Below are 12,847 nucleotides of genomic sequence, written 5' to 3' on the forward strand. Positions count from 1 at the left end.
GCTCCGTAACTGGACAACGGTTCTTCTTAAATGGGGCCTGAAATTATTTACCGATGGACAGTCGACGTTAATGATAACAACAGGAACGTCTTGAGTTTTACTACATCTCGACAGGGTCTTCTTTATAAAATGTGTTTGAGCGAACAGCAATATTCGTCAAGTAATATGTTATAATAGTGGTAAATTATTCTATCAGGGTTAAATGAACACGTACTGTCTATATCAAGGTCGGTGGAATGGGACATCTCACAGCGGATGACCTAACAAACCTCAGCGCCTGAATGAGCCTGAGCTTGTCACTCGAGGACCCTAATGTGATTAGCTTGCGGTGCTGGCGGATAGCACTCTGGGGAGACACTCCGGTGACAAGATGCAGCAAAATTCCAAGCGGCGCGCATCAAACTCTCACAGCTCATCATATAATCAGTTCTTCAGGATTTTTTTTTTTTGCTACTTGTTTTACGTCGCACCGACACAGATAGGTCTTACGGCGACGATGGGACAGGAAAGGGCTAGGAGTGGAAAGGAAGCGGCCGTGGCCTTAATTAAGGTACAGCCCCAGCATTTGCCTGGTGTGAAAATGGGAAACCACGGAAAACCATTTTCAGGGCTGCCGACAGTGGGGTTCGAACCTACTATCTCCCGAATACTGGATACTGGCCGCACTTAAGCGACTGCAGCTATCGAGCTCGGTCTCTTCAGGATTTAAGATGCCGTCATTGCTTATGACATAAAGAGATTCTAACAGCTGAATTCAAGTATTGTTATCATCCGTACAAATAAGTTAGAGAGAGAAAATGTAAGAGTTTGTATATGCAGGGTAATTAATCTTGGGAACCACCCAACTCATTTCAGTAATTCTTTCACCGTTGGAAAGCCGATTCATTACAGATTATTGCAGGCTGTATACAATTATGTTAGCGTGCCTGGGGAGCAGGTAGTTTCAAAAATAGTGCAGCAAGGCTGAAAAATTGTGCATCTGGGGATCTTAAATGTGAAAACGCTACCTGAACCGTTAAACTAACAAAAATGGAGCCCCACTATGTGTACATAGAGTTCAATTTTCTACAAGAAAGTTCGTGTGCAATTTCTTCCAAACTCTAGTTCTTTTCCAGGACATATGCTTTTCTGTGTTTTGGTGAATGCCTTACCATATAACAATCAAAACAACGGGTAAACTGTTAGTCCTTACATGCAAGATTTAGAATTAATTTTCAATAAAAATATTCATATACATTTTCTTCGCAACTTTAACGGTTTGCCTAAAACTGCACTTTTACGTGTCGAAGGAGCATTCCGCACGTCGAGCACAGCATAGCTGGGCGTTTAGAATGAAAATGAAAACCTGTGCTCCAGACTCTGACCGGGTCAGGGATGTAATGAATGAACCATATACAGGCTATTATTAGAATAGGTTCGCTACTCCCAAAGTGATTTATGAATGATTGATTAATTCTATGAAATGATAATGGAGAGTGTTGCTGGAATGAAAGATGACAGGGAAAACCGGAGTACCCGGAGAAAAACCTGCCCCGCCTCCGCTTTATGCAGCACAAATCTCACATGGAGTGACCGGGATTTGAACCACCAGCGGTGAGCGGCCAACGCGCCACCGTCTGAGCCACGGAGGCTCGCGTTTAGAATAAACATCGTTATTTGTATCCATCAGTGGTGCAATTCTATTATTCGTTATACCTTTTCACTGTAAGACAGAAAGTTCGTTAAGGAGGACAGTGGGGCTAATTTCAGAAAATGTGGGCCCTTGAAAGAAAAAACACCGCCTAATCTGTCAGATGTATGGGTTCTAGGGTAGAATAAATGATGTTCTTTGGCTACGGTACGGCCTTGGACACGTTAATTGACGTATAGAAAGAAGAGAAACATGCAATTTAACAGAAAGGGTGATCAAGATGTTATGACTGGACTGTTCATTGGTTTTTACATCTCTATAGCCACATTTTTATGGTTTTCGGACATTGGACTGTTCACTACTGTTACCAACAGTGTTCAAATCTAAATCTGACTTCAATGCGGGCGAAGCCACGAGGACTGCCAGTTTTCTATAAAGGTTCTTGAGCTCTGATACTGTTTCTTAAGAACAAATGAATTCCGTAACAAATTACTAGGACAAGATTTCGGTGATAACATGGGATATGAGACGTGGAGATCGGAAGCAGTAAAGAACACTCCTAACCCTCGAAAAATGAGGAGCTTCAGAGTAAGGCCTATCGTGTTGACAAAGCAGACGCAAAAAATGTTTCAAAGCAGTGGAATAAACATAAGACCCAAATGAGAGTGCCTTCTTCACTTAAGGCGCATTAAGTGGAAGAGAAATCAATTGAAATAATGTCAGAAAAGGCCGTTGGACCACGGAATGCAGTCGGCTGAACCACCAAAACCCATAATCATTGTTTGAATGCCCCAGGTCAGATCAGCGCTTGCAAGAGACAATTTTATTTGCCTTAGCAATTAGTTGCTGAATCGTGTAAACTCTGGCCATTAAAAATACCAGATCTAGAACCGTTCCAAACGGAAAATTCATTCAAAACCCTCCATTGCCCATCTTATAGTTCAAACCTTCAACCTAGGCTCCTTCTGAAAAGGAAAAGATAAAGATGATGATGATGATTGTTTAAAGGGCCTAACAACTAGGTCATCGGCGCCTCATAATTGTACGTATCGGTACAAAAGTAGAACCATGGTATTTGTCATACCCTGCGGTACTAATCAAAAGTAGCGTAGACCAGCGAAATTCCACACATTATGGTTCTACTCACAGGTAATGAAATTCGCACATGTAATACAGACCTATGTTGTTTCACACATTGCAGCGCCATTTACAGGCAACGCAAACGTATGGTTTTCATCACATAAGTGTACTAACCACAGGGACTCGTAGTATCCCGTGGTGCTCCATACTTTTTTTTTTTTTTTTTTTTTGCTATTTTGCTTTACGTCGCACCGACACAGATAGGTCTTATGGCGACGATGGGATAGGAAAGGCCTAGGAACGGGAAGGAAGCGGCCGTGGCCTTAATTAAGGTACAGCTCCAGCATTTGCCTGGTGTGAAAATAGGAAACCACGGAAAACCATCTCCAGGGCTGCCGACAGTGGGATTCGAACCCACTATCTCCGGGATACGAGTTCATAGCTGCGCGCCTCTAACCGCACGGCCAACTCGCCCGGTGGTGTTCCTTACATAGTGGGTACTAATCATAGGCAAGTCTTTTTCTTTTCTTTGCTAGGGGCTTTACGTCGCACCGACACAGATAGGTCTTATGGCGACGATGGGATAGGAAAGGCCTAGGAGTTGGAAGGAAGCGGCCGTGGCCTTAATTAAGGTACAGCCCCAGCATTTGCCTGGTGTGAAAATGGGAAACCACGGAAAACCATCTTCAGGGCTGCCGGTAGTGGGATTCGAACCTACTATCTCCCGGATGCAAGCTCACAGCCGCGCGCCTCTACGCGCACGGCCAACTCGCCCGGTCATAGGCAAGTCGAGCCATGGTGTCGCTGAAATAGTGGTACTAATAACAGGTACTGTAAAAGCCTGACCGCACGATGCTCCCGCGTGCTACCAATCACAAACCTATTTGGTACCTAATATAGTGGTACTACGCGCAAGTAAAACCGACCCATGGGTTTCCCCGCGTGGCGGTACTAATCACAAGTAGTTTCATGGTTCTAATACAATCATCCCTTGGTCAGTCGCCTCTTACGACAGGCAGGGGATACCGCGGGTGTATTCTTCGTCTGCGCCCCCCACCCACAGGGGGTTGTGTGTTCGGTCCGCGAGAGGTATTTCCCTCAAGTCCGCCGGCAAGCCGGTTAGGAACCCCCCCCCAAACACCATCTGGGACGCGCCACGTGGGGGTATCACCTCTCCCTCTGCTGCGCCAGTGTAGTAGGTTCGTGGAAGAGGAAAAGAAGAAATTTCAGCTTTCCATTGTATCTGAAATTCTGTAACACAATTGGGAACATGCATAATTTTCAAAAATATTTTTTTTTGAAAAGTACACCAATGAAATAGTACGTAAACGTATTACATTGTGGAATGTTGCCTTGTTTTCTACCATTAAAAAAAATGTTTAATAGTGCCTTTCCGCAAGGCGAGTGAAACGGCCTCTGACGTAAGCGGCGCGCTGTGACGTCACGATCCAGTACCGCATGGAGCTCTACCAGCCGTTGTGCATCAGCCGTTGCTAAAAGCCGATTGTTTGTTATTCATGATCGCGAGTAACTTCGAAATGACAGAAGAAAGGTTCGAAACAGCACAGTCAGACAATCTACCATATGTAGATGTCATCATTCTTGAAAAATGTGACTTTTGTGGCCAAGACGATTTTGTATTGATTAGGTGGTCTAATAAATAACTTAATGTTATTATTTCAATCTACATCATCAATACGGACCAAAAATGATATTTATTACATGTAATAACTGTCCCATGCCAAGATATATTGGTAGAATTAGAGCTGTCAAAATGGTTCATAACCCCTTTGATTTATTATCTTGACATGGATCACCCAAAACATAGGTTAGGTTTGGAGAATACTTTAATAATCAGTATTATTTAATGCACTGTTTATTACTTTCATATTCCAAGATGTAATTGAAGCATTTAACTAAAGCATCATACATTACCACTAGAACAGCTGACATGGAAAAGTGATTTGAAAATTCAAACAAATTCATCTTACGTTAAAATATTTAAAAAAAAAATAATAATAAACTGTAGACTTTTCCGATATATCACCAGCATTTCTCCGGCATCACGTTTGGAGTTATTATTTGTACATTCTGATCACATTTTTGAATTCTGCATGAAATTTTGAATCAGATTAGCATATTTTTAATTAAAACCCCGGATCATGCATGTTCCCTATTACTAGGATCTATAACTCAGTTTTACCAATAGGTGGTGTCTTGGTAAGGCAGGTTATGGCTCTCACAGCAACCGAATCGAAAGTGTTGTGATTCATTATAGATGCTCTCTTAAAGACAAGATATATCACTCAATAGATGATTATTAGAGTACATACAGTCCGGCCCCGCGGTGTAGGGGGCAACGCGTCCGTCCGTCACCCGGCGGCCCCGGGTTCGATTCCAGCTGGGTCAGGGGTTTTTAATTGCAAATGATTAATATCCCTGGTCTGGTGACTGGGTGATTCCTCACGCCCCGAACAAGAAAAGAAAAAAAAGTACATACAAAAATAATAAGAAATCTAGCATACTCAGTCATCTAATTTCCTAATACATAAAATATCTACATGTCTACGTACTTTATATACTGCATGAACAATGATTACCATCTTCAGACTCGTCGACAGATGGGTTCGAATTTACCATCTCTCGAATATAATGTTACAGTTCCACAACCTGTAGCGCGCGGCCAGCTCACTGTACTGCAGGCCGTACACAGTTGTGCATGAAATAAGAACTGAACATGCCTAAGCCAAATAAAGAGTAATATTCTCGAACTGACATAAAAGGAAAAGTATATACAGTGTGCATGCTTAGCTCTTGTTGCATAAACGCCGAAACCAAACAACCATCCCCTTCCGTTAAAGCGCTACGAACAGCTGAGCAAGTCCTATAAGCTAAGCTAATAAAAAAAGTCCAAGTATTTATTAGTCCATTTGTTCCTTAAACTTCGTCAATATAATCCACATACCAGGCGAAGCCCATTAAGAACGCAAGTCTCAGCAAGAAATTATATGGCACAGTCTAATAAAAACTGGACAGTTATTAAACCAGGGAGGGACCCTAATAATAAACCTCACCCGTAACACACACTTTTATGGAAGAATATTCGTAATTCCATAAATGGCTTCCAAATCTCTCCAAATCGATAAAACGCTTCTCCTGGGATGGCAGGCACGAGGCAACATAAAGACTTCAGCAATGTTTCAACAAATTAGGGATCCACAATTAATCAATGTCTTGCACCAGCAATCTGGTAGTCATTAATTCATTTTCATTAATATAGCCGCGGGGAAGGGAAGTCTTAATGAATTGCGCAAACCTGTTCTGATGAGGTAATAAAAAAAATCACATGCCATGCCTACAGACGATTTTTAACAAAGACCAACATACATAACTCCGATATGATAAAAGTCCTTGCGTGAATAATTGGTGAATAGCTGGAAATCTGAAACTGGGAGATAGCATGGCTTTGCAGAAGACTCTAACCGTCTTACTAATAAACGGTGTATAACTTTTATACAAGGTTTATACACCGATTTTGTGAAATTCGTTACTAATAAACCGTGTATAAGCCTCCTGTGTATACATCTGTTATAGTTATTCATTGTATTGCTTATACAGACCAGGACCCTTGTATAAGCGTTGTATAGCAGCGAGTAGCGGAAAAAGAAACGAGTGAGCAATTCATTTTCGTGGTATTTATTGTCTACAGTAATATAATCGAGGTGAAATATTCGACTTATCTATTTAACATTGAAAGAATGGACGATAACGTTGATCTTCACGATATTTTAAACATAGAAGACATACACCATTCAGAGGTTATGGACGCTAGACATCTTCGTAAAGTAAAACACTTTAAAGAGACGGAATGGCAATGAATAACTATAAAATAAATTATGGTTGGGCGTATTTTTGTGTAATAATGTGTTACTGCTTAATAGACTTTTGAAATTGCGAGTTTATTATACATTATCTGCCCCTACAAAGATCTTTCTCAAACTTGAGTACCTATAAAATGGGACATATTCCTCGAGATAAAAAATGGCATAACTTGAAAACCATACGTAATATGATTTCTATACTTTGTAGTTGAATACGCAGAAATATGATGTATAAATGCCTAATAGAAACTTTTTTGATCAAACCTTTCGTTTAGCTACAAAATAGGTTTTCCTTTCTCCTGAAAAGTAAGGATTTTGGAATGTGTACGGTACACTTTTCAACTCGCCGATTCAATTACAATTGCTTACGTTTTCCGTACTATCCCAGTTAGGAGCTATTGATCTTTTCTTAAGCCATTCCATTTCTTTTGTTGGCGTTCATTACACAAGCAAGCTGAAGAAATGTTGATATCAGTATAAGCCAATTTCCAGCTGTCTCACTTAGTGTTGCAACTGCCTTTTCGATATGCCGTGCTACTGTGCGACTTTCCGGAAAGTTTTGCTCGTAGATAACCAGCAGAAGCGATCATAAAGGCGGTGAACGTGCGAAATACGTCAGTGAACTGCAGGAAGAGATTCCTACGCCTTGGAACGAGTGTATACGTGCTGTATAGTAATGCAATGCGTATACCTCGTTTATTAGTAAGAAAAATGTAAAACGCTTATGCAGGGTTTATTCACTGTTTAACTAAACAAGAGTTAAACAACTGTATAAGGACTTTTTATTAGTAAGACGGTAAGCATATACATGTCCCGAACATGAACTAAACACGACAATCTGGTAGGACGGAGGTTTTAAGGGAGGGTAGGTGATGATCACACCAATTCAGAAGCTACTACTACTACTACTACTACTACTAATAATAATAATAATAATAATAATACAGACAAATTATGGAATAATCACACAGGTCCCTTCCTTCAAATATCTAGGAGAAATCATTGTACCATCTGGATTGGACAGGAAAGCTAATTTAGAAAGAGCCACTAAACTCCTGAAAGCATACCGAATAACATGGAACCACTACAATAAAAGAGTGATGTCACGAAATGAAAAACTTCGACATTACAAGACTGTTGTTCTTCCGGCAGCCTTGTATGCCTCAGAAACCACATCTCTAGGAGGTCACTCTGAAATTGATGAAATTGGAAAACAAGAACGAAAAATTCTGAGGAAAATATATGGCCCCGTTCATGTAAATGGCATATGGATCAAAAGGAAATCTGTAGATTTGTACAAAGCAATCGACAAGTTCACCGATACCGTACGCAGGAGACGATTGAAATTCTATGGCCACATCTGTAGAATGGACGACACTAGGTATGAAAAAAAAAAAAAAAAACCTGCTTGGTATAACTAATTCAAAGAAGGTCAAAATAAGCTGGTTTGAGGAAATAAAACAGGACTTAAAAGAAATGAACATCACAGAAGATATAATCAGGGATCGCAAGGCTTTTGGGAATCTGGTTGCAAAGCACACGTTCATGGAAAAGGCTAAAAGAACCACAGGGAAACAATGGACGGAAGAACGCAAGAAACAGCATAGCGAGTTCATGAAGAGATTTTGGGAGGAGAAGAAGAAAGGAAAACCATCATCAAGCTAACAAGTTCCAACGCGCTCTGTAAACGGGCACAACGAATAAAGAAAGAAGAAGAATTTGTCAACCTTATTTATCAACAAATTAATCTAAAAAGCCAGATTAATTTGTTGATTAAACTCATCGATACGGCCATGAAGTGGACAGCTTGCTTATTTATCAAGACAAATTCAAAATATAACGTCTGCATTTTAGTATTGTCAATGAAAATGAGGGTTAAGATGGTGAGGAAACTCGTATGAGGAGCAACTCGCATGAAGATGGTGATGGAAGGTTTTAAGTTGTCTAACTGTGCAAGACTGTCACCTGGCGATAAAGATGAAGAAGAAACGTACTCCATGTCTGAAGGATGAGTATCATTAGCACTTGGAAATGGCATGAGAGCTAAAGTAGCTGACCATCTGGACCATCTAATTCACAAGGTTATTGGTTTTACGTTCCACTAACTAATGTTACGATTTCGGAAACGCCGAGGTGCCAGAAGTTTGTTCCCCAGGGGTTCTTTTACCAGGTGATAAATCTACCGACGCGAGGCGGACGCATATGAGCTCCTTCAAATACCAACCGACCAGGCGGGGACGAATCCGCCAACTTGGGCTCAAAATGACACCACTTCTACCGTTTGAGGCCAGCTTACAGTTGGAAGATGCGTCATATTTTGGGTATTCAAACTGTATTTTCTGCGTGTCCCGTAATCACCCTACATGGCAGTATGATGGCCGTGGACTATGAAGACATTTCGAGCAATCAGGACTACGGAACAGATGTACAAGGGCTTGTTTTAAGATTAGCTATATAGCGCGCAATTCTCCTCCATTTCGCTGTTTCATAATCATTTCATGTAACTGTCTTTTACTATACCTAATCATTTGGCACGATCCAACAATCCATTTGATAGATTAATGTGAACTGATTGAAAGAATGCCGTATTTTTGGAACGGTTTTGTTCTCATGGTGCGAAAGAGAGTCAGTTGAGTTTTGCAGGATATTCATCAGTAGAGCCCGGAAGTTAAACTCCGTACGGCTCTACTTCTAAATTGACGTTTTAGCAGATTTTGGCTCTGTCTGGTGGTTATGCGCTGAAGCATAGACATCCAACCTATCCCAAGCTGCCATTCATATCGATTTATATCGGCTGAGCACGATCTCGAAACCTAGTTGCCAACTCTAATATTTACATTTGCCACGTGGTTAACCTCTCTCGCTCAGAGTGTATGGTATTCGGTACGGTTCGCGATCTTTTGCATTTTCCTTCAATATTTACTGTGTTTTCCATATTGTTGGAGGGTTCCAGTGACTCTGAGATCAGTAGCGTGTTCCCTTTGTAGGCCACAACCCCCTAGCCGTTAGTGATGTGTTATTTCCTCATTCTTTTTTATTGTTAATAGTATATTCTCTTTTAGTGCCAAATATTGTTAGAAAGTGTAGTTCTTGTGAATTTGTTTTCAATCCATTTTCACATTTTTTTCTGAGTACTGTATTACAATTTAAAAGGGATGTTTACCGCGGTCATTTTGCATCAGCTGTTCTCACGGGTGTAGCGCGCTGGCAACAGAGGGAAGGCGATGCTCATTTGTTTTGCGAAACTTCAATTTAGAAGTAAGGCCGTGCGGAGTATAGACAAAATGCCTTTACCATTTGGGAATATATATATATCGAAGTGTCACATATAGACAAACATGTTCCCGTACGTTTGAGAAAGGTAGGACGAGTTATTATTTTGCCTTTTTTGTGTGCCTATTTTAGCTTCCGTAGCCTATTTGATAGTTTAATGCCCTTTTTTGTCCTTTTTAAGTTGTTGTGGACATTTTCTGCTATTAGTTATGTACAAAATGAATCAATGGAAAGAAAAAAATATAATTCCAATGTACTGTAGTAATAATGAAGAAAGTAATTCATTTTAACTTAATAAATAAATAAAAATAACACATGAACGCTATTTTCATATTACACAAATCTCTACCGAAAACTCCACAAGCCAAATAGTGGAGAGAGTTGCCAGGTCCCGTCCTTGCTACATAAAATTAAGTGCTGGTGGTAATTATTGTTTTAAGAGGAAGAATAACTTGGTAACCATCCTCTATTAACACTACACAGAAGGCAAATAGAAGAGGTCCGATACTTCGAAAAATGAAGTTATCGGCAAAAGAAAGGAAAGGACCACCAAGAGCGCGAAAATGGGACTCTCTATGCCTCGCAAATCTAATACCATCGGGGTGGGAACAGAACAAGAGCTGACCAAGGGAGGTCAGACAGTAAAGGTAAAAGCGAACCTGACACAAGTAAGTGGAAGCAACGCCAGACTTAGCTTGGGGGGGGGGGCCGTGGTCGCCAAAACCATACTCCCAAGTTGAGAGGCCCTAGTCCCCGTTTTAGTCGCCTCCTATTACGAGAGACAGGGGATACCTTTGACGCTATTATCATCCCCACCCACAGGGGTATGTAAGATTAAGTACTAAAATGTGATGCAGATGTGTGTTACGTAGCTTACGTTAAAGCATATTTATTATTTTAGTGGCCATTTTTGTCATTATTTTCATTATTTTCATTATTTTACTGCTACTTCCTAAATGTTAAGTGCTTATTTGCCTGCCTGTTTAGGCAAAAATAATTGCCTGAACTTCTGGGCTCTATTCATCAGTGTGCCTTGCAGTGAGTTGTTCCCAAATGGGAGGCAAGCAGAGGAATATATCGACTATCACAAGTAACGCGTATTTCTGGATTACGTATCTTCTAAATGTATAAGGGGCAGCTGGTTTCATCTGGTATAACTCGGACATATTATCCTCTTGAGTCCAGAAGTGTACATATGTACACCTTCAATTTTTATTTTATTCCGACACATTGAGGTTAGATTTTTATGTTTGTGCCGTGTGCCACACGTATGTTTACCTTATTAGTTCCAAATAAAACCACTAGGAGCCCTATATACCGGTTCAGCTGTGAGCCAGACCACATGGAATTTTACATTTGGCCAAGATGGCTGCTAGAGAGCACAGCAAGAGAAGTAAGTACCGGTAAGAATTATATTTGACGGCATATAAATGAAATAACTATTGGAATACGTTCAGTTATATTTAATAATTGAAAACACATAGTATTTAATGTGTTGAAGTTAATATTTTGGTATGTTTTTATCCGGTAAAAATGAGGTGTACATTTGTGCACCTCAGGTCCCAACAACAATATTCTCCCTCTTTGAGGTTATGATGTTTTGCTATGTTTTCTGCATCATTAACCAGTGTTTTACATTTACAGGCATCCTTACTACAGATGCATTAGTAGATTTACTGAATAACAGTGATGCCGAACTGTCGGACACAGATGATGAGTTATTTGAGACAGCAATTATAGAAAACTCATCGACAGACTCTGAATCAGAAAATGAAGATAATGTACATTTAACAGCTGCTACTACACCACTACAAGTAAACACCCGTTTGATGAAGTGGAAAACAACAAGGTATGTTCAAAATATTCTATAATTTTATATTGAAGAAACTCTTCCCATTATGTAAAGCATGTGCATGTACTTGTAAATACAAAATGAGTGTAGGCCTAATTTACATTTCATAAATGGATGTTAATTCACACTAATTTGGAATGCTTTTCAGAATGGAGAGAAGGGGGCCTGAATTTGAAGAGGAACTGGAGGTCGATAAAAATGGTCCTAAAGGAGTACAAGAGGCCTTTCATGAATATCTGCAAACTGCTTTTTGGGAATTGTTGGCTGAGCAAACAAACCTGTATTCAGTGCAAAAACGTGACTTGCGCTCTGTTCAGACCACAGCTGTAGAATTACTACAGTTTACAGGGATTCAGATTTTGATGGGTACTCTCAAGCTACCACAGGGAAAACTATACTGGAGCAGGGAATTAAAAGTGCCTTTAATTTCAGAATGTATGCCTCGAGATAGGTATTTTGAACTCAGGAATTACCTGCATTTCACAGACAACCTAGCTGAGCATGACCTGTCTGATAAACTGTGGAAAATTAGGCCAATGATAAATATTGTTAGGGATAAGTGTCTGACGTTGCCAAGGCCTGCACATCTGTCGATTGATGAACAGATGATACCCTTTTCAGGAAGGTGTAGTTTTCGCCAGTTCGTCCCCTCAAAACCTAACCCACTTGGACTTAAAAATTTTGTCTTGGCAGCTAGAGATGGATTAGTATTAGACTTTTGTATATATCAGGGGAGAGGAACTGTTTGTGAAAATGACATGAAAGAGCTTGGTTTGGGTGGCAGCATTGTGAAACTGTTAAGTGTGACAGTGCCAAAGGATGGACATCATGTCATTTACACTGACCGTTTCTTTACCAGTATGAAGTGTGCAGAGTTCTTGATGAGTAATGGCATTCATCAAACAGGAACTGTCTTGAAAAACAGAATTGGGCCTGTGGTTAGTAAACTGAAAGGTGACAAACAGTTGCAAAGAGGGGAATGGGATGAGAAAGTTAGGGAAGATGGAAAAGTTTGTGTTCTGAAATGGAAAGACAACAAATGTGTTACATTTTTGTCAACTTGTGTTGGAAGTGAGACACAGGCCACATGCATGCGTTGGTCCAAACAGGAAAAAAGAAAATTGAGGTACC

General features: G+C 40.3%; 1 protein-coding gene and 1 pseudogene across 4 annotated transcripts in view; one reads left to right on the top strand and one right to left on the bottom strand.

The window, feature by feature from the left end:
• Nucleotides 1-12,847, bottom strand: part of hpo (serine/threonine-protein kinase hippo) — a 514,540-nt gene that overhangs the window by 160,225 nt on the left and 341,468 nt on the right. The window lies entirely within an intron of this gene.
• On the top strand, nt 11,230-12,659 carry LOC137501858 (piggyBac transposable element-derived protein 3-like; annotated as a pseudogene).

Source organism: Anabrus simplex, chromosome 8 (assembly GCF_040414725.1).
Source record: "Anabrus simplex isolate iqAnaSimp1 chromosome 8, ASM4041472v1, whole genome shotgun sequence".
Classification (NCBI taxonomy): Eukaryota; Metazoa; Arthropoda; class Insecta; order Orthoptera; family Tettigoniidae; genus Anabrus; species Anabrus simplex.